The sequence below is a fragment of the Pelodiscus sinensis genome, chromosome 5, assembly GCF_052426305.1.
Source record: "Pelodiscus sinensis isolate ZL-2025 chromosome 5, ASM5242630v1, whole genome shotgun sequence".
NCBI classification, from domain to species: Eukaryota; Metazoa; Chordata; order Testudines; family Trionychidae; genus Pelodiscus; species Pelodiscus sinensis.
Window position 1 is genome coordinate 35417026 of NC_143056.1, and position 24181 is coordinate 35441206.

At 43.4% G+C, this 24181-nt stretch overlaps 1 long non-coding RNA gene across 1 annotated transcript in view; it reads right to left on the reverse strand.

The window, feature by feature from the left end:
* LOC142828965 (uncharacterized) overlaps positions 1-23877 on the reverse strand; it is a 46200-nt gene extending 22323 nt beyond the window's left edge. The window contains exons 1-2 of the long non-coding RNA XR_012903153.2: positions 23722-23877; positions 18904-19134 (exon numbers count right to left, since the gene is read on the reverse strand). This is a non-coding gene — a long non-coding RNA (uncharacterized LOC142828965). The remainder of the gene's footprint in view (positions 1-18903; positions 19135-23721) is intronic.
* Positions 23878-24181: the final 304 nt, after the last annotated feature.

Genomic DNA, 24181 nt, shown 5'->3' on the forward strand with positions numbered 1-24181 from the left:
CTTCAGCTTTTCATCCCAATTCAAGAGGAAAACACAGGTTGTAATATCAGAATTTTCTACAGAAATTACAATTTTCAACTAGCTCTAATTGTTAGAAAACACTGACAGCTGTCCATGCCCCACTGGCAGGGGAAGCATTCCTGTAAGGTTAAGTTTCTCAAAAATTCCCAGATAGCTGGAAAGAGGGGGGGTTAGAAGAAGAGATGGGTCTTTCACAGCATTCTTAGCGGCTAATAATTTGTAGGGCTGTAATTGCTGTTTATGTTAATAATGAAAATGCCATATGTTATATTCCTTACAATAACAAAATTGTATGGACATGATCTAATTTCACTGGATTTGCAATCCCTCCTCCTATTTGTACATTAAATATTCACCTGTTTTTGAAAGGTGGGCTTGGCAAATACAGCCATCATCCCACCAGGACCTCCCTCAAATACCAACAAGGGCAGATACACATTGTTTATCAATGCACCGAACCCTTCTCTATAGCTACTGAGTTGCTTAAAGTGATCTTCTCTTAGACTTTCTTTATTGACAGCTTCAATAATGAATACCAATTAGTTATAAACAGGCATTATTTTTAAACACTGTATAGAAGAATGTTAGGGCTTAGTCCATTGTTTCAGAGCCAGGTGGTCCTAATTATACCCTGCACAGTAAACACCAAGTTCTAGTCAGTACCCAGAGCACAATGAACTTAACACAATGTACTGGTTTTCATGAGACTATAATAGCTCCTGTAGCAGCAGAGCGTATGTTAGTCTCTATGCAAGATGACATATTAATCTTGAGTTTCTTCCTTGCATTAATTAAAGAAATGTTAACCCCCGACCTATGTGTGGGAGGGCCTCTTCATCATCAGTCAAATCTGTTCCAAAAGCATTTTTATCACCCGTGGAGGATCAATAACATGCTCAGACTGAATTATGGTAGATGTTCAGGTAGGAAAAAGGTTAACACCAAGGATAATATTTTCCCTTATCTGTTCTTATCCCCTCAACATTAGAATAGTTAATGGTCCCCTTCAAACTTACAGCCCACTCATAGTTGCTGATGCTCACTAATGAAGGAACCTTTTGAAGAGCAAACTGTTTTGAATATCAATGCCAAGGGTGGTGAAGAGAAAGCCATAAGTGACTGAACAGCCAATGTGACTTTTCTTTTTCCTTCATTCCTATTAGAGCTCCCAAGCACATCAAGATTAAATAAGCTAAAAAAAAATACAATGAATTTCACACTGACAAAGGATGTCAGACTGACAATCCTGCAGATCACAGTAATTCACAGAGGGAGTAGCAGAGGTGGCATCAGAACAAGCTTCCACTACTGATGTGGCTCAAATCTGGAGGATCACGTCTTTAGGATAAACAAAAACAGGCTCTGTATCCACAATTCATGCAGCCTAAGGTTTCTCTTCTCAGACTACTGAAGTGCAATTTCTCGACTTTGTGATGTGGACAATTATATATCATACATAAAAGTGAATAACCAGAGCAGTTTCAACACATGAAGGGGGAAGCCCATTCCTTTTTAATACAGATTACAAATGTGTTTGATGATAGCATTTTTTACTTAGGTGGCTGATGTTGCTCGATCCTTTCAATAAGTATGTGGCTAGATAGATGAATGTGCTGAAAACAGATAATGCCTTACAGGCAGCATCTGGAATAGAGATTCAACTGCCCACTCATTCAGGACAGGACCATCTCTTTCAGACATGCCAAGGAGGGAGACCATCAGCAATGGCCATAGAGGTCTTTTTTCTTATCCAAAAGGAAGATATTGGACAAGAGCCATCAGCACCAATTGAGTTCTTCCTCTTCCTCATAAGCAGTTTGCTAGATGAATTTCTCCACAACCAGCCAAGTGGAAACATAAGATGCCTGTTTCATTTAAAATCTATTCTGCTCTGCTAATTCAGATATCAACCTAAAGGTATCTGGTGTTTAATATATTTTTTCATTCAGTTCCTTAGTAGTATGCTTCTCAAGAAAGTGAACGTCCTGAATTATTATTGAGGCATAACAAAATTTAAACAAAACTTGGAGAGAAACTAAATTACTCTCATCAAATATTAATCCTATTTCCATAGATCTGGGGGGAGGAGAGATCAGACTTCATTTCTGGTCATCTTCCAATTTTCTTTTCCCCAAGCATGTGGCAGTGGAATACAGGAACATGACACATATCTGCAAACAGCTTTCTCCAGCAGCTTTGTTACTTTGCATGTATTCACAGGAGCGTGCTCAACTACAGCATGCCTAAAAATGACAAAGTTGGTAACTAGAGAACATGGCTAAGACACATATGGTAGGCATCAGACATAGTTAAGCCTTTTTTCTTCCTTGTACTAACTGTTATTTTCATTTAAATGATTGAGGAATGAGAGAGAGATGAAAAAAAATTACACTGAGATTCAAAGGCTCTGAGGAGAAACCATTATTCCAGTTTCAGAGTTGAAAGGGGCCCAACACCCTTTTGAAAGTAAAAGAACATTCTAAATAAGGAGATATCTTGCAACACTATTATACCCTCTCACGTGAATTTTCAAAATGAACAGCATTGGCTGCAGTGGCTACACTGAATGTAAACCTACTATATATTGAGAGAGTCTGTGCCTCTCTCTCAGTATGTCTGTCTGTGCATCCACCTCAGTCTGTTAGTTCAAGAAGTCCTCCCAAACAGTAAAAGCTAGGATCATCAAATTGAGTATGCAGCTTCCTTCTTATCATAACTTAAAGCAAAAGTGAGGGTTTGGTTGTGCCAGCACAATGGAACGTGCTTAGAATCTGATTGTTTCTCACCAAACAGAAAGGGAGGGCTCTGATAGCAGGGACAATTCTACTCTAGAATGACCACAGAGGGGCAGCAAGTGTGGGAGACAGTTATACCCCAGAATCACCACAGGGGGCAGCAAGAGCCCCAGCCCTGTTTAGCTGCTGACCAACACAGTCTGTACCACCACAGGGAGCAGCTGGCCTCAGGGAGCAGCTACTATCCAGCCATCTAGTGCAGCCCCCACTGCTGACAAGCTGGCCCTGAGGAGCAACTGCTGGCTGCCCCCAACTCCTGCCCTGATTCCTGCACCCTCTACTCCCTTCCCTGAGCTCCCCATGCCTCCCAATCCTCTGTCCTGACTCCTACACCACCAACCTTTGCCTTGAGCTTCCCACACACACTCAAACTCCGGCCCTGACTTCTGCACACACCCCCACTCTACCCTGACTCCTGAACCCCCATATCATTCCCTGAGCCCCCATACCTCCAAAGCCCCTGTCCCAACTCCTGCACCTTCATATGTCTGCCCTGAGCCTCCTATCTCCTGCCCTGAATCCTTCACCCTTCATCCCCTCCCTTGAGCACTCCCATGACTCCCAACCCTCTGCTCTGACTCCTGCACCACCATGCCCTGCCCTGAGCCTCCCCTGACTCCTGCACCCCTCACATGCCCAACCCTTTGCTCTGAAGGACCTGAGCAATGCCAGCTAAATCTTCTAGTATTACATATAAGGAAAAGATAGTGTGCACCTAAGCACTGTAAACAATACTTGGGATTCAACTATGAAATCTCTCTATCGTATATAATATAGATTGGTGACAGATAATCATACCGGTAGAAGCAAATAGTCAATACTGCATAAAATGAGTGGGGGAAAGGGAATACTTTCTCCCACCGAATCAGGGCTGCACTGACTATAAATATTTTACACCATTTTGTCTAAACATATAGGCTGCATCTAGACTGGCAAGTTTTTCTGCAAAAGCAGCCACTTTTGTGGAAAAACTTGCCAGCTGTCTACACTGGCCGCTTGAATTTGCGCAAGAACACTGACGATCTAATGTAAAATTGTCAGTGTTCTTGCGCAAATACTATGCTGCTCCTGTTCGGGAAAAAGCCCTCTTGCACAAATGTAGTTGCGCAAGATGGCCAGTGTAGACAGCTAAAAACTGTTTTGCGCAAAAAAGCCTCGATGGCAAAAATGGCGATTGGGGCTTTCTTGTACAAAACCGCGTCTAGATTGGCGCAGACGCTTTTCCGCAGAAAGTGCTTTTGCGCAAAAGTGTCCATGCCAATCTAGACACTCTTTTCCGCAAATGCTTTTAATGGAAAAACTTTTCCATTAAAAGCATTTGCGGAAAATCAGGCCAGTCTAGACGTAGCCACAATGTTATTCAGAAAAACAGATTAATTTGAGCTACATTTATTTTATTTTATATAGAGAAGGAGTTTGCCCTCTCACTGACACACTTATCTATTTGAGGTGGTAAATTTCAAGCAGTTTTTGCCTAGTGCAACTGCTCATACTCATGTCATTGCCGCTATATTTTTATGCAGCAAACTAAGCAAAGGTATGTGTAAATAGTAACCCCAAATAATAATCTGAAAGAATTTACTTCCTGAGTGAAATTAATCAATCTCATGTAACAGGATATAAACATCTTAGCTTCATGGGTTTGAATGAATTGTTCTGTTCTGGAATAGCATTATAAATTGTGAAGAGCTTCAAAAGGATCTTACAAAACTAGGTGACTGGGTAATAAAATGGCAGATGAATTTCAGTGTTAATAAATGCAAAGTAATGCATATTAGAAAACACAATCCCAACTATACGTACAATATGATGGGGACTAGTTTAGCTACAACTATTCGAGAGAGATCTCGGAGTCACTGTGGATAGTTCTCTGAAAACATCCACTCAATGTGCAGCAGTCAAAAAAGCAAATAGAATGTTAGGAATCATTCTAGAGAGTATAGAGACTAGGGTCTAAAAAAGAACTAGATAAATTCGTGAAGGATCATCAATGACTATTAGCCAAGATGGGCAGGAATGATGTCTTCAGCCTCTGTCTGAGGTTGGAAATGGATGACAGGGGAGAGACCACTTGATTACCTGTTCTGTTCATTCCCACTGGGAACCTGACATTAGCCACTGTTGAAAGGCAGGATATTGGGCTAGATGGACCTTTGGTCTGACCCAGTATGGCCATTCTTATGTTCTTATAATAAGCATGAAAGTGGGATTTCACCACCTACTTGAGATTTTGGTAATAACAACTGTTAAATGTAGGGTATTAAAGCGTGTGTAACTTCATCTTGTCAGATTTGGATTAGACCACCTCACTTTACCCCATAATATGCATGGGATGACACAAAGATAATCCCAATTCCCCTCTCCTGCACCCTCCAAAAACACACTTCCATATACACACAAATAAAAAACCAACAACACACATGCACGCAGAAAGCTTGGTATAGAAGTGATCCAAAAGAAGTGAGCCTCCAAAAGTAGAAAAGAAGTACATAAAATACAAGCTCAGAAGAGAGGATGCCAGATTTTGTGACCTTGTGATAAAATCAAGGAAGATGAGAGGGTGTTGAAAAAGTATGACGGTAATGAAGGTACGTTAGATTGTGATTTCCAAAAGGGAAGATGAGGAATTGCAATGTGATTCTTTCTTGACCTATTTCTTACACAGTAAGGCTATGTCTAGACTGTAAGCCTCTTTCGAAAGAGGCTCTTTCAAAAGATACTTTCGAAAGAGCCTTTTTCGAAAGAGAGCGTCTAGACTGCACGCGGAACTTTCGAAAAAGCGGCTTGCTTTTTCGAAAGAAAGCACCCAGTGAGTCTGGATGCTCTCTTTCAAAGAAGCCCTATTTACATTCAAGAACGCCTTCTTTTGAAAGAGGAACTTTCGAAAGAAGGCGTTCTTCCTCGTGCAATGAGGTTTACCGCCGTCGAAAGAAAAGCCACGTTCTTTCGATTTAATTTCGAAAGAACGCGGCTGCAGTCTAGACGCAGGTGAAGTTTTTTTCGAAAAAAGGCTACTTTTTTTGAAAAAAACCCTGAGTCTGGACACAGCCTATGGTACTTCACTATGTCTGGCGGGATTGGCTTTTTTTCTAGAAAAAATAAGTCAGAAAGCAGCATGCTGAACTGAGAAAAAATTTGTCTTGAAATGTGTTTAGACTACCCCTGAATATTTATTGGCTATGTTCAAAGGGATTGTAAATGTAGTTAAATTTCTAAGCCTTTTTAGTGGAGGATGTATTTTTTGGCAAAATTTATGACAAAATATATTGTGTTCTTTTCATTAAATTTTTCATTAAAACAAAAACAGCAAGAAAAGCATACACTTTTCACAAAAAATCATCTCATAAAAACTATCAATTTTCCACTGAAAAAAATGTATTGACAGTGATAAGCTTTTCAACAAGATTTGGTATATCTTGTTTCTGATCAGTTTCTCATTTATTTACAGTAAAATTTCAATAGTCTGGCATTCAGTTGTCTGGCACTCCTGAAAGTCTGTCATCAACTGGAACCCAGCACTGCTCAGGTCAGCCACTCTCACAGCTGGGCCACTGTGAACCGCGTGTGCGCTCACTGCCCCCGCCGTTCCACTCACGGTCTCCAGTACACACAACATCCAGCCTGCATATGTTAGCAGCCTGCCGCTGAGCACAGGCAGCTGCTTCAAGACCCAGACATAAGGTTGGGGGAGAAGGAGGATTGGGTGGCAGCAGGGAGGGAGGTGTTTGGCTCTGGGGAAAGGAAGGGGAGGGGAGGGGGATTGGGTTGCGCACGGTGTCCTGGCCAGCTCCTTGAAAAGCCGGCTGCTCAGGGCACGTGCCCCAGCACCTGGAGGGAGACGCGCGGCTGTACCAGTGACTCCGTGACCTGAGCATAAGGTGGGGGGAGGGGTATTGGGTTGGGAGTATGCCCCCTTATAGTACCTCCTGGTATTCCGGCATATCGGATAATTCGGCACCACGTAGGTCCCAAAGGTGCCGGATTATCGGAAGTCTACTGTACATAGAAATATGGTGTTCATGGCAGTTGATAGACACAGATACAAGGTTTTCTATTAATAGTTATAAGATAGCAAAGCAAATAAAAGTAAAACCGAGTCTTCTCATTTTCAACCTTTACAGGAGTTTGGAATTGAATATAGAATATGTCTACACAGCAGGGTTAAAGTTGGAATAAGCTACACAACTTCAGCTACGTCAAGTGCATAGTTTAAGTCTAAATAGTTTATTTTTAGCTTTTGGCACTCTCTACATAGCAGGAAGCCAAAGGAAGAACACTCTTCCTTCAACTTCCCTTACTCCTCATAAAATGAGGGTTATAGGAGTCAGAGTAAGAAGTCCTCCAGCTCAACATCATTTTGAAATAATGGCTTGTAGTGTAGTCATGCCCTTTGTTATTTCAGAATAACTAAAGTTATTCCAAAATAACACTACTGTGTAGATCAGTGGTCCCCAACACGGTGCCATTTTTGTGCACCCGCCAAGTGCTCGGGGCAGGCCTGGCCCTGGGCACGTGGTGCATGCGCTGTGCCGGAGCCGGCCCGGGCGCATGGTAAGCGCCGGCGCCGGGAGCGCCACGAATTGGCCGATCGTGCCCCGGGCGCGCGGCGCTTGGAGAATGGGGGGCCGCGCGCTTGGGGTGGGGGGCGCCGGCCACCAGTGCACGGTGCTTGGGGGGGGGGAGCGCCGGCCTGGGCGCGCGGCGCTTGGGGGAGGAGGAGGCGCCAGCCCCCGGCGCGTGGCGCTTGCCGGAGGGGTCAGCCCCAGGAGCGCGGTGCTTGCGGGGGGGGGCCGCCCCCGCCCCCCCCGAGCACGTGGCTATGGGGGGTCCCCTCCCCCCAGCATGCGGCTATGGGGGGGCGCCCACCCCCGGGCGCCCAGCAGGTGAATGGCCACGCCCCCTGGCGCTCGGCAGCCTCTAAATGTTGGGGACCACTGGTGTAGATGAACCCTCAATGACAGAGGAATTGGCCAATTATGGTTCCGATCCTGACAAAAAGGAGGAAGGTGCACAGACTGAAAATAAATAAAACAAACAAAAAATTATCAGAACGGTTTTGAACATCAAGAAAGGTTCTATCTAAATTTTTGGTAAACCAACTGTAAAGGCCCTGCAATTGTGCAATTAAAAAGATACTGGTTTTACCTGTGATAAACAAATTCAGTTATCTTGGTACAATTTCTCCTTGAACTCCCCTATCCTATGGATTTTTTGTTTGACAATTAATACGTTTTAAAGGCCACCACTGTATTATAGCTAAAATGATTGTACATAACAAGTTATAAAAATATCACACATATGATAATAGGTTGCCCAAAATAATCTAGTTATTTTTATCTCCAATGTAGTCTGAATATTTCTTCTACTTTTTTATTGCTCTCAGCAGCGTATTTTCAATAACATTATTTGAGGGAGTAAACATCAATTCTCTGAAATGACACTTATCAGTGTTTGATAACAGAAGTACCAGCAGACACTTAGGAAGAGAGAGATCAAGTTTCACTGCTGGAATGCTGCTGATCTTACCTACAATGTGTAAAGAATGATTTTTGAGGATGTTGACTTTTTAGAGAGGAAAAACGACAAAATAATGCTGTTAACCTCCATATCTCATTTATAACACATGACTGAACTACTCTTTCAATTTACCAACACTGCATTCACTACATTTTTAGATATATCCATTGCATCTGGTGTTCTTCAAAATGAATTTTTATTTTTAACAAGGGATGTCAAAATTAGTGAAATAGGTAACCAAAACCAGAAAATGTAAGAGAATCTCAGAGGTTACAAAGTTACATGCTGCAAGCTCTGTTCCCAGGGAGGAGGTTTTCCTGCCACAGAGAAGCTGCCTCCCCAGGAGCAGAGCTAGAAAGAACCAGCTTATAACCTGTAATGGAGATGGGGGCAGGCAGGGATCACAATGGACAGGGGTTGCTCCAGTCAGCCAGCTAGATCAGTCTCTGCCTGTGGTGGGCCCTGCAGGGCTGGAGCAACCCTTTGCCAGAGATGGGTGGGGAGCTGCTCCAGCCCCTGTGGTTAGCTGGAACCAGTAAGCATTACCCATTTATGGTTATGTTTACCAGTTAGAAGGCTAACTGGTTACGTTTTCACATCCCCAATTTCAACAGTTAAACACACATTTCACTTATATTAAGCTCACACAAAGAGTTCCAATCAGTGATCAGAAAATATTTTAAAAATTAGAGGGTATAATTGTTTGACAAAATATTCAAAATTTTGAGCCAAAAATGTTAAGACTGGGGCTCTGAAGTAAGAGATGCTTAAAGCAGTGCAGGAAATGTAGTCAAACATTTACTGTGTATTTAATTTTCAATTTAATATAGTCTAATTTTTTGCAAACATATACTTCTTTATAAGTTGTCCTTAAAGTCCTACACAGTACTTAATTTGGAACTTAATATTCTTACTCATAATTAGCTTTCAAGTAACAAAAAGAACAATACCACTTTACAGTTAAAGCAGAGATTCATGGTTCCTGTCTAGAAGAACTTACAGTCTAATTGCGATAAACAGTGTGTAATTAAATCCCTGAATTGGCTTTCCAAATCCCAGACCATAACCCCTAGCTTCAAGTACCCTCCCCATAGCTATACGTATGATACTGAGAGGAAACCAAAACATATATCTAAGTACCCTACCCATAGGAAGGTTGTCCAAAGCTCCAAATATCTATGGGTATGTCTACACTACAGCACTAATTCGAACTAACTTAATCCGAATTAGTTAATTCGAACTAAGCTAATTCGAACTAGTGCATCTAGACCTAAAAACTAATTCAAATTAGCATTTTGCTAATTCGAACTAGCATGTCCATATTGAGTGGACCCTGAACCAAAGGTAAGGCTGGCCGGAATAGGTGTCGGCAGGGCATCAGGTTAGGACTTAGAGCATGGAGCTGCTGCCTCAGGCTAGCTGAGGGCTGTGCTTAAAGTGACCCGACCCCCACCCCGGACAGACAGTTCTCAGGGTTCCCCGCTTGCTTGTCTACCTCGATGAGGGACAGCAAAGCAGTCCTGGCTTGAAGTGTCCTGAGTGCCCACACGCGGCACATCACAGCACTCGGCCATCAGCCCGGCTGCACTTGCCGCAGGCTGCCATCCGGGGGGAGGGGGGGTCAATCGGGGGGCTGTCAGGATCCAGGAGATCCTGCAGGAGAGCTTCCACCCAAAGGAGCCCGCAGAGCCACCTCAGCCCTCCCCATCGGGGGCTCGTACCCCATTCCTCCCTCACCTCCTTCCACTTACCCCTCCCTAGCCCCCCTTCCTGATGTAAAAAATAAAGGAAATGTGTGTTCAAAAATAGAAACTCTTTATTTAACAAAACTGGTGGTGGTGGGGGAGATTAACCTCTGGGGTGACTGGGAAAAGGAGGTGGGAGAGGAGAAGAGAGAGGGTGGAAGGGGGTAGCCAGGGGAAGGAGGAGAGGAAGTATCAAACTATGGTACGCCATATCTTCTGTACTGTGTACAGATGTGGTCTCCTCACCTCAAAAGAGATGTTTTGGCCTTGGAAAGAGTTCATAAAAGGGCAACTACAATGATTAAGGGTTTGGAACAGGTCCCATATGAAGAGAGGCTAAAGAGACTGGGGCTTTTCATCTTAGAAAAGAGGAGACTGAGGGGGGATATGACAGAGGTCTATAAAATCATGAGTGGTGTGGAGAGGGTGCATAAAGAAAAGTTATTCAGTAGTTCCCATAACAGAAGGACTAGAGGACACCAAATGAAATGAATGGGTAGCAGGCTTCAAACTAATAAGCGAAAGTTCTTCTTCACCAAGCAAAGAATCAACCTGTGGAACTCCTTGCCACAGGAGGCTGTGAAGGCTAGAACTATAACAGACTTTAAAGAGAAGTTAGATAAAGTCATGGAGGTTGGGTCCATGGAGTGCTATTAGCCAGGGGGTAGGAACGGTGTCCCTGGCCTCTGTTTGTGGAAGGCTGGAGATGGATGGCACGAGACAAATTGCTTGGTCATGGTCTTCAGTCCATCCTCTCCGGCAGAGCTGGTGTTGGCCGCTGTCAGCAGACAGGCTACTGGGCTAGATGGACCTTTGGTCTGACCCAGTACGGCCATTCTTATGTTCTTATGTTCTAAGCTAAGGGTCGGGAGGTCTCACTGGACCACCTTGATTTTCATGCAAACCTGCTCCTGGGTTCGCATGTGGCCTTTGGTGGTCAGGCTGGCAGCTATCCTGCCCTAGACAGCCACTTTCCTGTGCCTAGTGCGGAGGTCGTGGTTGTTGGAGGCCTCCCCCCGAACCTGGATGAGGTCCACGATCTCCGCACTAGATCAGGCGGGTGCCCGCCTCTTGTGGCCCTGGGCAGGCTCCTGGGAGCCATCAGCCTGGTCCCGGGAAGAGGCAGAGGGCTGGGTGGCAGCGGGTGGCTGGCTCATGCTGTGCCAGGTGCAGTGTCTGCTGGCTAGGTGCTGGCAGGCTTGCACCTGGAACAAGCACCGTAGCCAGACCATGTTCCTTTAGGGGCTCCATGGCCGGGAGGGGGGCAGAAGAGTTTCCCTGGTTTGGCCCAGAGTGGCCACCAGGGCAAGCTGGGAAGTACTAGCCTCCCACTAGTTCGAATTAAGTGGCTTCACAGACCTTAATTCGGACTACTTAATTCGAGCTAGGCGTTAGTCCTCATAGAATGAGGTTTACCTGGTTCAAATTAAGCGCTCTGCTAGTTCGAATTAAGTTCGAACTAATGGTTTGTATGTGTAGCACCTATGAAAGTTAATTCGAACTAACGTCTGTTAGTTCGAATTAACTTTGTAGTGTAAACATACCCTATTAGAACACTATATTCAAGTAACCTAGGCAGAGGAATCCTACCTCCGAGGAATCCTACTCTACCCATAGGATTCCCCACGGTAGGGTGTGGAGTCCTTCCCATAGGAACTCTAACCCTAGCTCCAAACACCCTATCCATAAAATCCCTAATGTAAACTCCCAAATACCGTACTGTGATATACTGTACCTTAAAATATCATGCTGCAATATCCAGCCTTATCTGTATCATACATCCTTTCTATAAGATGAGGATATTTTTAAAGATACCATATAATCAGTCATGATCCACAGAAACCCATTATTCTGTCAAAATACGTGTATCTTCATTGTATATGAAATTTTTCTATAGGGTTGCTATTGAAATATATTGCAAGTTTGGGAGACTAGCTCTGCTATCTCTCTAGTATCAACAAAAGTGGTGACCCTTACCTAAACAGTTATTAAGTGAGACATTGACCAGCAGGGGAAATGTAAACAAGAGATTTACAATTCCCACATAACGGGAATTTCTCAACGTGGTGTCTCAGAAAGGCCCACAGGACATGTCTGGGCCAGTATCTTTCCAGGGACATAAATTGAGATTATAAAATAAGGTACAGTGGCAACATGAGAAACCCTCCCTCCCCATTTACACTGAAGCCCACAAGAATACTGAGAAGACAAATATTTCCAATAAAAGAGATTAGACCCAGTCTAAGAAGGCAATTCAGCCTGTGTAGTAAGAAGAGGGAGTGAGTTGTCTATTAGGGAGAGAAAAAACTGATTAGAATCTTGCTTAGTCTGATAAAGTTTGCTATTTAGACTGCATTTCTACTTTTATTTTTTGAAACTATCTTTGTCCTATATGTATATCACTTATAATCACTTAAAAATCTATCTTTTGTACTTAATAAACTTATTTAAATGTTTTATTCCTTCCAGGTAGTTTGTCTAAAGTGTCTGGAAAACTGCTCAGATTACAAAGAGTGGTGCATGTCCACTATCATTGATGAAGTAGCAAATTGATTAATGAGCTTCCCTTGTCCCAGAGAAGATCTTGATCAGTGTAAAAAAGTTCATTTCTGGGGAGCAAGGCTCGGGGCTGTGGATACGTGCTTGTGTCTCCCTTTGTATGAATGGTTTGGAGAACATTCAGGCAACTTAGATGGGTGGGTCTCTTCATAAGTGCAACTAATGCCTGGAGAAGTTTCCTGATCCTCACTAGCAAAGCATTGTGACAGACTGCTCAGGATGGACAGTTAGGGTGTGTCTACACAGCACTCTTACCTCAAATGAGCAACACAATTTGCAAATTGCTTAGCTTATTTTGAGGTAATTTCAAAATAAAGTGCTATTCTGACAAATCCCTTAACCCTCATGGAACAAGGATTACAGGGATGCCAGAATAGCACGCCCATTATTTCAAAATATATTTAGAAATAACAGGTGTGTTTAAAGATGTGGGATTGCTATTTTGGGATACTTCTAGTATCCCAAAATAGCCCTGCTGTCTAGATATAGCCTCAGGGAGCATAGTGGATCCACTGTTGCATGTTTTACCCTCGGGATCCTGTCATACTTACTCATGGAAACCCCAATCCCAGGGCAGTGAATCCTACCTATAGGTACCATAATCCTATGGAGGGGGAACCCTACTCGTAGGAACTATAACCCTAGGGTGGGGAGCCCTATCCATAAAAACCCTAACTTCAACGGCCAGTACTTTACCCACAGGAACTGTAACCTTTGCTTCAAATACTAAACCCATAGATAGGGTCCTCCCAAATTAACAGCCACAGAAAAATTCATCATAGACTGTGAAATCTGGTCTTGTGTGCTTTTACACTATACTATTCAGGGATTTCACAGGGGAGACCAGCATTTCTCTAACTGGGAGTTCTGATGCAACAGCAAATATAGCAGATACAGAGGGATTGCAAGGTTATTTTAGGGGCAATGCCTTCAGAGTGGCAGATGTTGACTGCACACCCAGCTTGAGTGGCAATACTACACCATGCCACCCTTACTCCTGTGCTGGTGCCTTTAGAGTTGGCAGTTGAAGAGTGGCAGCTGATGACTGAGAGCCCATCTGTGCAGGTAGCAGTGCAGAAATAAGGGTGACAATACCATACCATGTCATGCTTACTTCTGCACTGCTGCTGGGAATGGCTCTTCCTTCAGAGCTGGGCTACCAGCCATCAGCCACTGCTCTCCAGATGCCCATCTCTGAAGACACTGCTGCAGCTAGGAGCAGTGGCCACATTAAGAGAAGCAGTAACACAACCCCTCACCCCTCCAAAATAACTTTGAAACCTGTAGTAGTTTAGGACAAAATAGACTGTGATTTTAATAGGGCCCTACTCATAGGAACCCTAATCCTTGGGCAGGGATTTCTACCCATAGGGGCTTTAACCCTAAGGCAGAAACTTCTACCCATTGGAAACCTGACCCTAGTTACAAGTACCCTAGACATAAGAACTATAACACAATGGGGAGAGGAGAGTGTTAACCACAGGAACCCTAATCCTGGAGAAGGTAACTCTACATATAGGAAACCTAAGCATAGGATTAGGAATCCTATGGGTAGTGTACCTTGAATTAATTCCAAGTACCTACAGATAGGAACCCTAATCCTAGGGTGGAGGTCTATACCTATGGAAACCCTAACTCTAGTTCCAAATACACTATCCTACCCTATAGCTTGATATTATCTGCAAATACATTCTAAGATTAAAGTAACTTCTACCATTACACATTCTACCATAATACAAAAGATGTTCTTACATTAAAGAGCAGTCCTAATGGCAAAAGGGTTACCAAACTGAGTATTGATGACCCTTCTGGTCTGTTCCTGCCTTAGCATTAGTGACAGACAGAAACTATCTGCTGCACTTTTACCAACAGCACTAGGCCATTTCTTTCTGCTAGTCACTGAGGCACATGGCACTGCACAAGGCTCATCATTATATTCTTATACAAACGCTGAAATATTACATTTTAGCTACACCAACAGGAATTCTATGTACTCTACTAACAGGAACTCTAACCCTAGGGTAGGAATTCCGAAAAAACCCTATGCCTAGGGTATGAAGTCTCTCTCATAGAAACTGTAACCCTCAATCTAGGGATGCCTTAATCATAGGAACCCTAACTCTTTCACCAAGAACTGTATATGTGGGAACCATAACTCCAAATGCCCTACTTATTGGAATCCTAGTTAGCCACTGACAGGAACCCTAATTCAATGTTTGTGAGCCTTGATGATATGCATCCTGACCCTCACTCCAAGTACCCTGAACATAGGAACTCCAACCCTAACTGCAGGAGCCCTATTCAAAAGAACCCTAATCTAAGTTCCAATACCCAGCCCAGAATGCTACTCCAGGAAGAGAAGTCCTACCTTTTGAAATCCTATCTAGTTCAAGTATGCTACCTATAGGGACCCTAACCCCAGTTCCAACCCTAAATCCTAATTTGGAAATGAATTTTCAAATTGCTGACTAATTTTCTGAGCAGAGTAATTTAAAATCCATGGAAATTGCTGGATGCTTGGCATTTCCTAAAATTCTCTCTCTTTAGATGTACATCATTGCACCTGGGAGCTTCACTATAGGCTGTCATATGAAATTCTTAGCCTTAGTGCTTACTGAAGATATATTCAATTTATAGTAGTCACTTGGGTCAGTAGAATGGGGCTGGAGACTATGTTGTATGAAGCTTTTAAATGGGTTTTCTGGTACTTTATGATTTCAATCTAGCTGGAAATCAGATGCTTCTATCAAATTGTTTTTTAGCTACACAATGCCTTCGGGCAAAGGCTCAGGGCAAAGACAAAGAATGGGGAAAAACAAGATTATTATGCTTTTATTTTATTTTTTTAAGACATACTTTTTGGTTCAAGTTTGACCTAATACAGTTCACCCATCCCTAGGTCAGAGCAGTTAGAGAATCTTCTTTTCATGGGCTTTGATTTGGCAAGATACACAATGATCAAGATTTGTTTCAACATCATAATTTGTTCTATAAATTATAGGTTTTTATTTTGTTCTTTGTACTGTTGTTTTCAGTTTCATTTTATTGAATTTCATTCTGCCTTGTCAAAATTTATTTCTGTTTATGATTTTTTCTTCTTCACAAGAGAATTTAACTTATTCATGGCTCTATGAAAACATTTTATTTGTGTGTGTGGCCTGAATAGAAAATATTTGTCCATTCTTAGAGGAATTGCCCCCGTCCCTCCGGCCCTGTAATTCAAACAAGGACAATTCCTGTGGTCACTAAGTGTCCTCTTCTTGACAGCTAATGATGGAAGACAGAGTCAGGAGAGGTGAGGATGTGGGTTAGAGGACTGACACTGAACACAAGATAAGTGGCACTGACTGACAGCAGCAGAAATATGTGGTCATGAGTCCTGTTAATTTAGCTAAAACACAAAATATAAACAATGGGGAATCTTTCTAAAAGAATTACAACACTACATTAATTTGGAAAGACAGTTTAAACAACTATCCTGAAATGAGAGTTTTACTGTTCAGCTCTTCACATTTGTACATCATTCTGAATTAGGAGGAAAGCCTTTAGAGTCATTTGAGATCACACTGTGATTGTAGCCCATCCGCTAGTTCCATCAGTATAGAAATTGTACTACTCTACATAAAAGTGTAAATTACAGTTCAGAGTTTGCATTCAATTAACCTCCCCTCCTGAAATTTGGATATGTATATAAATTATCTAAAGGGATGTGCAGTGGCCTGTGATATGGGAAACCCAGGGACAAGTACAGGTTGACCCTCTCTAATCTGACATTCTCTGATCCAACAACATCCATGGTCTGGCATGATTTTAGTTATCCAGATGTCCACTTATAATGGGTGTGGCCAAGTTTCCTGTCATCCCATAAAGTTTGTCTGCAGCCACCAATTCTGGCTTTCATTGTTCTGTGCTGTTATATAGCTCTAATTTACCCCTAAATGTCTTCCAAGAGCCCAGTAAGCAGTGAAAGTGTTGGTAATGCTGCTAGACAATATTGACCTTCCGTGGTTCTGCAAATTCTCTGGTTTGGTACCAGTCAAGTCCAGAGGGTGCTGGACTAGAGAGGTTCAAGTTAGCTTTGTCTGACTGAGACAGGAGTTTTCATCCCAGATCACTCCAAATCAAGTTCTCATTCTCTTCAGTGAAAGAGCAATTGGTGAAAATGTTCCAACAGCTCTGTAGTTCAGGGCTATGACATGATCCACAGAAAACCCTAATATAGATCTGTCAGATGGGATTTCTTTAAGTTATGCACAATTATGCTTCTACTAAAGTGAATAGTAAAATTGCCTTTAGTTTCAATAGGAGCAACAGTTGGGCCAGTCCAGAGTGGTTTTCCAAATCTCATCCTTTAAATATTATGGGCACAGGGTCAGATTTACAAAGGTATGTAGTTGCTTAATACACAGATACATACCTAGGCATTTTCAGAAACACTTAAATGAGCTAGGCACCTAACTTCTCATTGACTTTAAATCTGCCCACTGGTCTAGAAAATAGTTGCTTCAATAGTTTATTGTTCAGTTTGACCCAGTGCATGTTAATGAGCCAATATTATTTACCCCGAGTTTGTCAGTTAAATCAAGTTTTTGAAGCCAAAATGAAGCCTTAAAAATCAATCTTTATGCAAATCCATTGTTACTCTTTTAACAAAAAACAAGTAACTTGTTACTTCGTAGTTGTGGCTTCATTGCATTGTTCACTAAAAAAGTTCAGGCTATAGTGATGTCTCGCTATTTTTTCTCTGATGACCAGACATTTTATTTTATTTAAACAGATAAAGCATTTTGAATTTGAAATTAAGCTGTTGGGAACTGGTTACTCTCTATGAATAGAAATGGCATGTAATAGAAGAACTGTAGATAGGAAACAAACTAATTAAAAAATCTTACCAAATCCCTATTGTACTAAAATCTGTTGCTTAAGAGAGTATACAAACGAAGTCAATTTAAAGGACTGACACTGGCTCAAGATGAATCAAGTTAGAAATGTTTCACTTCCAGCACAGTCTTTTGGGATCCAGTATTTTTTGAATCAAAGGAAAAAGTATATTACAAAACATTTTCTGAACTGTGAATCATAGTGTGTAAAAATTATGGCTTGTATTTTTTTTATGGAAGGAGACTCAGTTAATTTTAAGAATTATCTTGGTGGTGAGAATGGAATGGTCCTCACTTATATTGGTACAGATAAAAAATGGGGCAAAACCTATGGAGTATATAACTTATACTGTATACATAATAGCTTTATATGGGCAATGCCATAAACCATGACTATTCAGTCCCATGTCCTTTATTAGACCATTTCTGAAAAGAAGATAGGATCTGTAATATCAGGCCTGCCCTGGGGCTCAGTGATTCAAAAGGGCTCAGGCTTTCAGATGCTGCTGCCACAGTGGCTGAAACTTTGAGCCCTTTAAATAGCTGCTGAAGCCCCGCATGGAGCTCTGGGCAGTATTGAAGGCTACCTGAGGTAGGCACAGTATGCTCCAGCAGTGCTCAGGGCTGCCTGGGAGAGGCTTGCCCTAGCACTGCCCCTTCCAGGGACGCAGAGCTGCCGCCCCCACTCCTTGCCCAAGGGCCTGGCAAGTATCAGGGCCCCACTGTGAAATATGCTGACGGTAATGTTACACTTCCATTTAAAGAACACTATCCGATCTAACAGAGGTGTATTTTCTAACTCTCATAATACGTTAAAATAAATGTAGTGTGCACACATAGTGCCAATCTGAGCACCCAGCAACTTAGAAGCCTCACAGAACAGGTACACTATGAGCAGCATTTTGCTGGCCTGCCATGTTCATCTATGAAAGTACTTCTCTCATGTCTAGGACAATATACACAAATCAGGGGTTGAGCTGTTGTGGGGTGGAGGAGGTAGGAGAAGGGAGAGGCATATAGGAAACAGGATATGGTAAAAAAAAAATATGTAGTTGGCTCTAATAAACAAGTTATACTAAAATTATGTGTCTATAAATCTTGGAAATTGTATGCCCTCTGAGTCAGATCTTCAGCTAGTGTGAAACAACCTGGCCAACTAAAGGCATTGCCATGCTGCTGATACTGATAGAATTCTGGATGCACATAGGCACCTCAGAGACCATTCCCAACATTGTCATACCATAGTCTGATGTACCATGCAGACACTCTGCCCTCAGACATTATTAATGTGCCTATACCAGTAATATATTACTGGGTGCAATCATATCTAACAATGGCTGTGACAAACAGTAATGAATTAAACCACAAGCGAGGTTCCAAACCCACCTGTCTCAGAAGCATTACAGGTGCTCTTAAGCAGTTTTTCTGTTCCTTTAGACTTATGCAGACTTCATCTCCTATTGGATATTCAAGTGGATTATATTTCCTTTCATCTCTCTGTCACAAAATGAGGGGGGAATCTTCTCAGTCCCCATTCCTATTTGTGTTTTCTTCATTTTCTCAAGATGAGGACCTGACAATGGCATCCTGTTCTGTGCTTTCACATTTTCTCTTGTGCTGGGGGAAGGGAACAGAGAAATTAAAATGCTATCACAATCAGCAGTACTTAGCGTGCTTCTCAACCCTAGAACATCTTATAAGAGAAACTGGGGCTACTCCAAGATATTCTGAACATCCCTCTTTGAACTTCCAGGAATATAGCATATGGAAACCATGTCTGATGTTCTTGGGGCCCCTACACAGAACCCAATTTGCATAGCCAATTTGCATAATCTAGCCAATGAACTAGCCTCATTTTTTTAATCTGCATGCTGTTGGAGAGCAGAAAAAGAGATCTGAAACAGGGTTGAAAGAGGTTAGATCAGAGGATAACAAAGGAGAAAACATTGTTTCAAAGGGGACCATTCAGTCTAATTTGTAATTTAAACAAAGGAAAGCAGTGAACTGAGCTTTTACACCAACAGTGTACTACCCACTGCATCTTTCCAGGTTTCTAGCAGCAACTAGGTTAAGTAATGAATATTCTCTTAGCTGTTCTATTCTATTCCTGTCAACAAGCTTTCTCCCATGGCATATTGCTAGATCAAAAGAAAAGTTTCCTCTATGTTCCTACTATCTCCTTTTATGTGATTCAAGACACCTGGCGGCCAGTTGCTAATTAAATGTACTCAAGCTTCAGTTGTCACTCTTTAAATTTTCACCTGTCCTGCTAGCAAATACTGAAAATTTCCATGTAATCATCTGTCTATAGCAAAGTAGGGAAATAACGCTTATACTGGGGGCTTATGACCAGATCCACACAGGGACAGGCATAAGGATTTTGTGCAAAATGGGACTTGGGGGCAAAACAGAAGTGGCTACGCTGCTTCTTTTTGCGCAAAAACCCTTTGTGGAAAAAGAATCGGCAGAAAATATGCTAATGATATTGTGACTTATGCTAATGAGTCCCTCAGCATATTTTCTGAAGGAAAAACTCAGTGTAGACAAAGCCTGAGTGAATTCTCATGTGTGGATCTCTCCTCATCACTTCCTGTTCAAATCCTCATCTATGTCCAGCCAGATTTTAAAAGGGACCTTAACCAGGAGGAGGCTTTGAGCATGTCCACCAGATTGGGTCTTGCACATGATGTTGTTGGCTAAATGCCTGTCTTTCCCAGGCAGTTCACTTATACTCAGAAGTGGAAACATAGCTCCCTCAATAGCTTTTACTTTGCTAATGTAGGATCTGAGTGAGTTTAGGGAGCCTAAAACTGGAATATCAGCACCCATACTTACCTAAATATGAGGGTTAGGTGCTTAAATTAAGATTTGGATCTGGAATTTCACAATTTATCTACCCTCCTTTTATCATCCCTGTGAATTTAGAGAGGACCAGGCTGAGGTCCCCACTGTGGAACTGGGGACTGGATTTGAGGGAAAAAGCCTCTCAAGGCCCTTCTGGAACCTAGTAGTCATGTCCTGGGAGAATACGGATTGGATCGATAGATGAAAGGCCAAAATGGCTGCCAAATGTACCTTAATAGAAGAGTGTGCTAAGCCTTGATTTTTCAGATGAAACAGGTACTCCAAAATGAAAGGAAGCATGTAAGGGTGAAGTGCCCAGAACAGTCACCCAATGGGAAAATCTGGTCCACTCCACCAGGTACATCTGTCTGTTTGAGGACGTCTGACTGCCAAAAGGATTTGTCACACCCCTTCTAAACAGGACTGCTGCTCATGATTTAACAAGGCAGTATCCATCTGTGAGGTGGAGCAACAGGAGCCCAGGATTTAAAAGCTGTCAAGAGTCTGTGACATTGGATCCAGACGATTTGGCAAGGGCCACGAGAAGGAGCACAGCAGTGTTCTGAACCAGTTAACAGCTTTGTCTTGCTTGACATTGCTTGAGATCTTTTTGATGAGAGAGATTGGTAGGAATGTGTACAGCAGCTCCTCTCTCCTCCCCATCCAGGGCAGGAGGAAAGTATTGGAGGGGGAGCAGAACTTGTGACACTTCCTTCTCAGCCTGGTGTTAAAAATGGTACTGGCATCCAGTTGATGTATCTCAAAAATTTAACTACAAGAACAAAGTTTAATGAGAAGCAACAGCATTAGCTTTTTCCCCCCAAAGAACCTCATCTAGACTGCTGTTTCACTTTCATAATACCCCTTTTTGAAAGAATGCTGTGATGCGATTATGCAAATGAAGTGCGGGATATTTAAATCCCTGCTTCATTTGCACTTTTGGTCTGCCTAATTTACATCCCTCTTTCGAAGGAGGGATGTAGTTTAGACATGCCCAGGGTGTTTTAGGGCCCTACCTATATTGAATGTAGATAACCATGTTATAACCCTGCACCTGTGAGATTAGCATCAGATACCATGTATGGTTCAGAATATAGGATGTCTGCATGCTGCATCATCATGTTGGCTTTGTGGTATAACCTGTCCCAGCCTGAAGAGCTAGATCCAGTGCATTCTGATACTTAGCTATGATTTTTAGTACTATATTCTATATATTTAATATTTAATTCTATCGTAACTGTGATGGAGCCGGCGGGCTCCGCACTCCCCAAGCGCCGCCCCTCTCCCCCGGTGAGAAGGCCCGGGAATGCCACAAGCCCCAGAAAGTGACACCAGCAGCTGGGTTGGGACCCCACACCCAGACAGGACGGCTCGAGATGGGCCGCTGGGGGTAAGAGCCAGCGGGGGCCACTGGCACAATCTGGGGAGTGGCTCTGTGGCCCGGCGCCGATGTAGAAGCCGGCTGGGTCGAGGCTGGAGGCAACGGGCTGAGTGTGCCCCGCTCCAACACTGGTGCAGGCGCAGTCCCGCCCGCGGGGGGGGCACCTATGGAGGATGGGGGTGGGGTCAGAGACGCGGGACAAGACAGGCCCTGGGGGTGGGGCAGCCCCAGTGGAGCCATATTCAAAATGGCCCAAAACCCGGGGGAAAGGAGAGTGTGCCCGGAGAGCATGGGGAACCACGGACAGGGCGCCTCCAAATGGAGGGGCAGGGAGGGCCTTCCCACAGACACACTGTGACCCGGTAGGACAGAGGGCATTGGTTGAGTAGGAAGAAGTCCAGGGCAGGGCATTGGCCTGTGAGTCAGTGAGTTTTGGGCGGCATCCCCACTGGCTGAGGGAGGTGGAGAGACGTGAATCTCCCCCTCCCTAGGACTCTGGGCTAGGACCTGGAAGTGGAAGCAGGCCCAGGTCCCCATACTCCCCACATGGTGTTGGGAAAGCAGTGCGGCACGAGGCCCTCCGGGAAATACGAGGGGGAAACTAGAGGTGTGGACAATAAACCTGAAGGTGTGTGACAAACTGAAACAAGGACGGGGGTGGGGGAGGGCGGAGAGCCCCGGTGAGGGGACAAGACCCTCACACTACCATATTTCAAAAATATTATATCTGCTATGTCTCACTTATAATCAATTTACCCTACTGCCAAAGCTAACTTCTCACAGGACAAGATCCCTGCAGGTCTTGCGTTATTGCTAAAATAGAATGAAAATAGTGAAAAGTTTATAGAGAATATATCAGTTCGCAGGCAAGGTTAAGCTTGGAGGCTATACATATAGCATGACTGGAATACTGCTGCAGCTCCTTGGAGACTGTTGCAAGTGACTCAACTAAGGGCAGCACAGTCTGCTTTAATTGTTCGTTGGGACTGAATCACTGCCCAAGTGTTCTGGGAGTAGAAGAGCTAATACTCAGATTCTGATCCTCAGTGTCTGTCATGGATTGCATGAAATCAGAAGAGACAAAGTGGAAATGATTCTATTCTCATGTAAATCAGAAATAACTGCACTGGAATCAGTAGTTACACAGGTGCAAAACTGGTGTGAGAAACTGGAGTAGCAGAGAATGTTGGATGGCCACATATCAAGTTACAATGAGAGGGAAAAAGAGACTTTGGTGTCCAAGGAGCCCCTTTCACAACAATGCCAATTTCCAATTCCCCTTCCCTGTAGGTCCTAGATCTTATATAAGTGGGCTAAGTATAGAAAATAGCTATCATAGTGAGGGGAAGCCCTGCTGGTGGGCTTTTACAGAAATGATTCCCATTTCTCCTCAGCTGGCTGTCTATGGAAGCCACTGGGGCAGGGTGAAATCATGAGTGGGCTCTGCAAAACTGGGTGGTATTATAAGAACGGCTTTGTGATTAAGGCACTGGACTGAGACGCAAGAGCCCTTTATTCAAGTGCCTGCTCTGATGCTCCTCCAAAGTATTGGTGACCTTGAGCAAGTCACCTCAGTTCTCATGTGAAAAATGAGAATAAAACTTTGCTCAGGCTGTTGTGAGAATAGCTAACAAACACCATTGAATGTATACTACAGTGAGGAAGTCCATAGAGATAGATTTGTAAGCTGCTGGAGTAGCAGGTACATATTTGCAGCCAGGAGTCACTGAAGATTCCAATTCTTTCTGCATTTCTCTTCTCATGTCCATTCACATTTTAAAAGTAATGTATGCCCTTTCATTAACTCCTGGGAGGGGATTGAGAGGAACATGGAGAGAAAAGGAATAGAGGGTGTCAGGGTGCAAGCCCCCTATCATGCCTCAGTGCCCCCTGACTGTCCTCATCTAGCCCATCTCAGGGCAAGTTACAGTCTGTATGGGTTGCTCATCATTGGCATTTGTCGCAACAACTCTGCTTACCTAGTCGGCCTCCTGATCAGCCCGCAAACCAGAGTCTTTGTCTCCAGTCCCTAGCCAAGGGGAGTCTTGGCTGCCCTACTTCCAGCCTTTGCTGGCTCTCCCCAGCTTGTTTCCCTCCAAGGAGCTCCCGCTTCCTCTGCAGTCAACCCTCCACTGGCTCTCCCCAAGTAAACTGTGCTTCTCCATTTATAGCTGTCAGCTGGGCTCTCACTTGCCCTAATGGTTTCAGCTGGCTTCTACAAGCCAATTGTGCTGCCCTAGATAGTTGCCAGCTGGGCTCTCCCTAGCCCAAACAGCTCCAGCTGGCCTCTTTGTTTCTAGCCCCGGCTCAGGGCCTGAGTCCTGGTCTTAAAGGGCCAGTGCAGGGCAGGCACCCTGTCACAGAGGAGTACCTTGATCTGTCCTCACAAAGTAGAATGGAGAAACTAAGTGTAAAGTTATCAAAGCCAGAAGGCTCCCA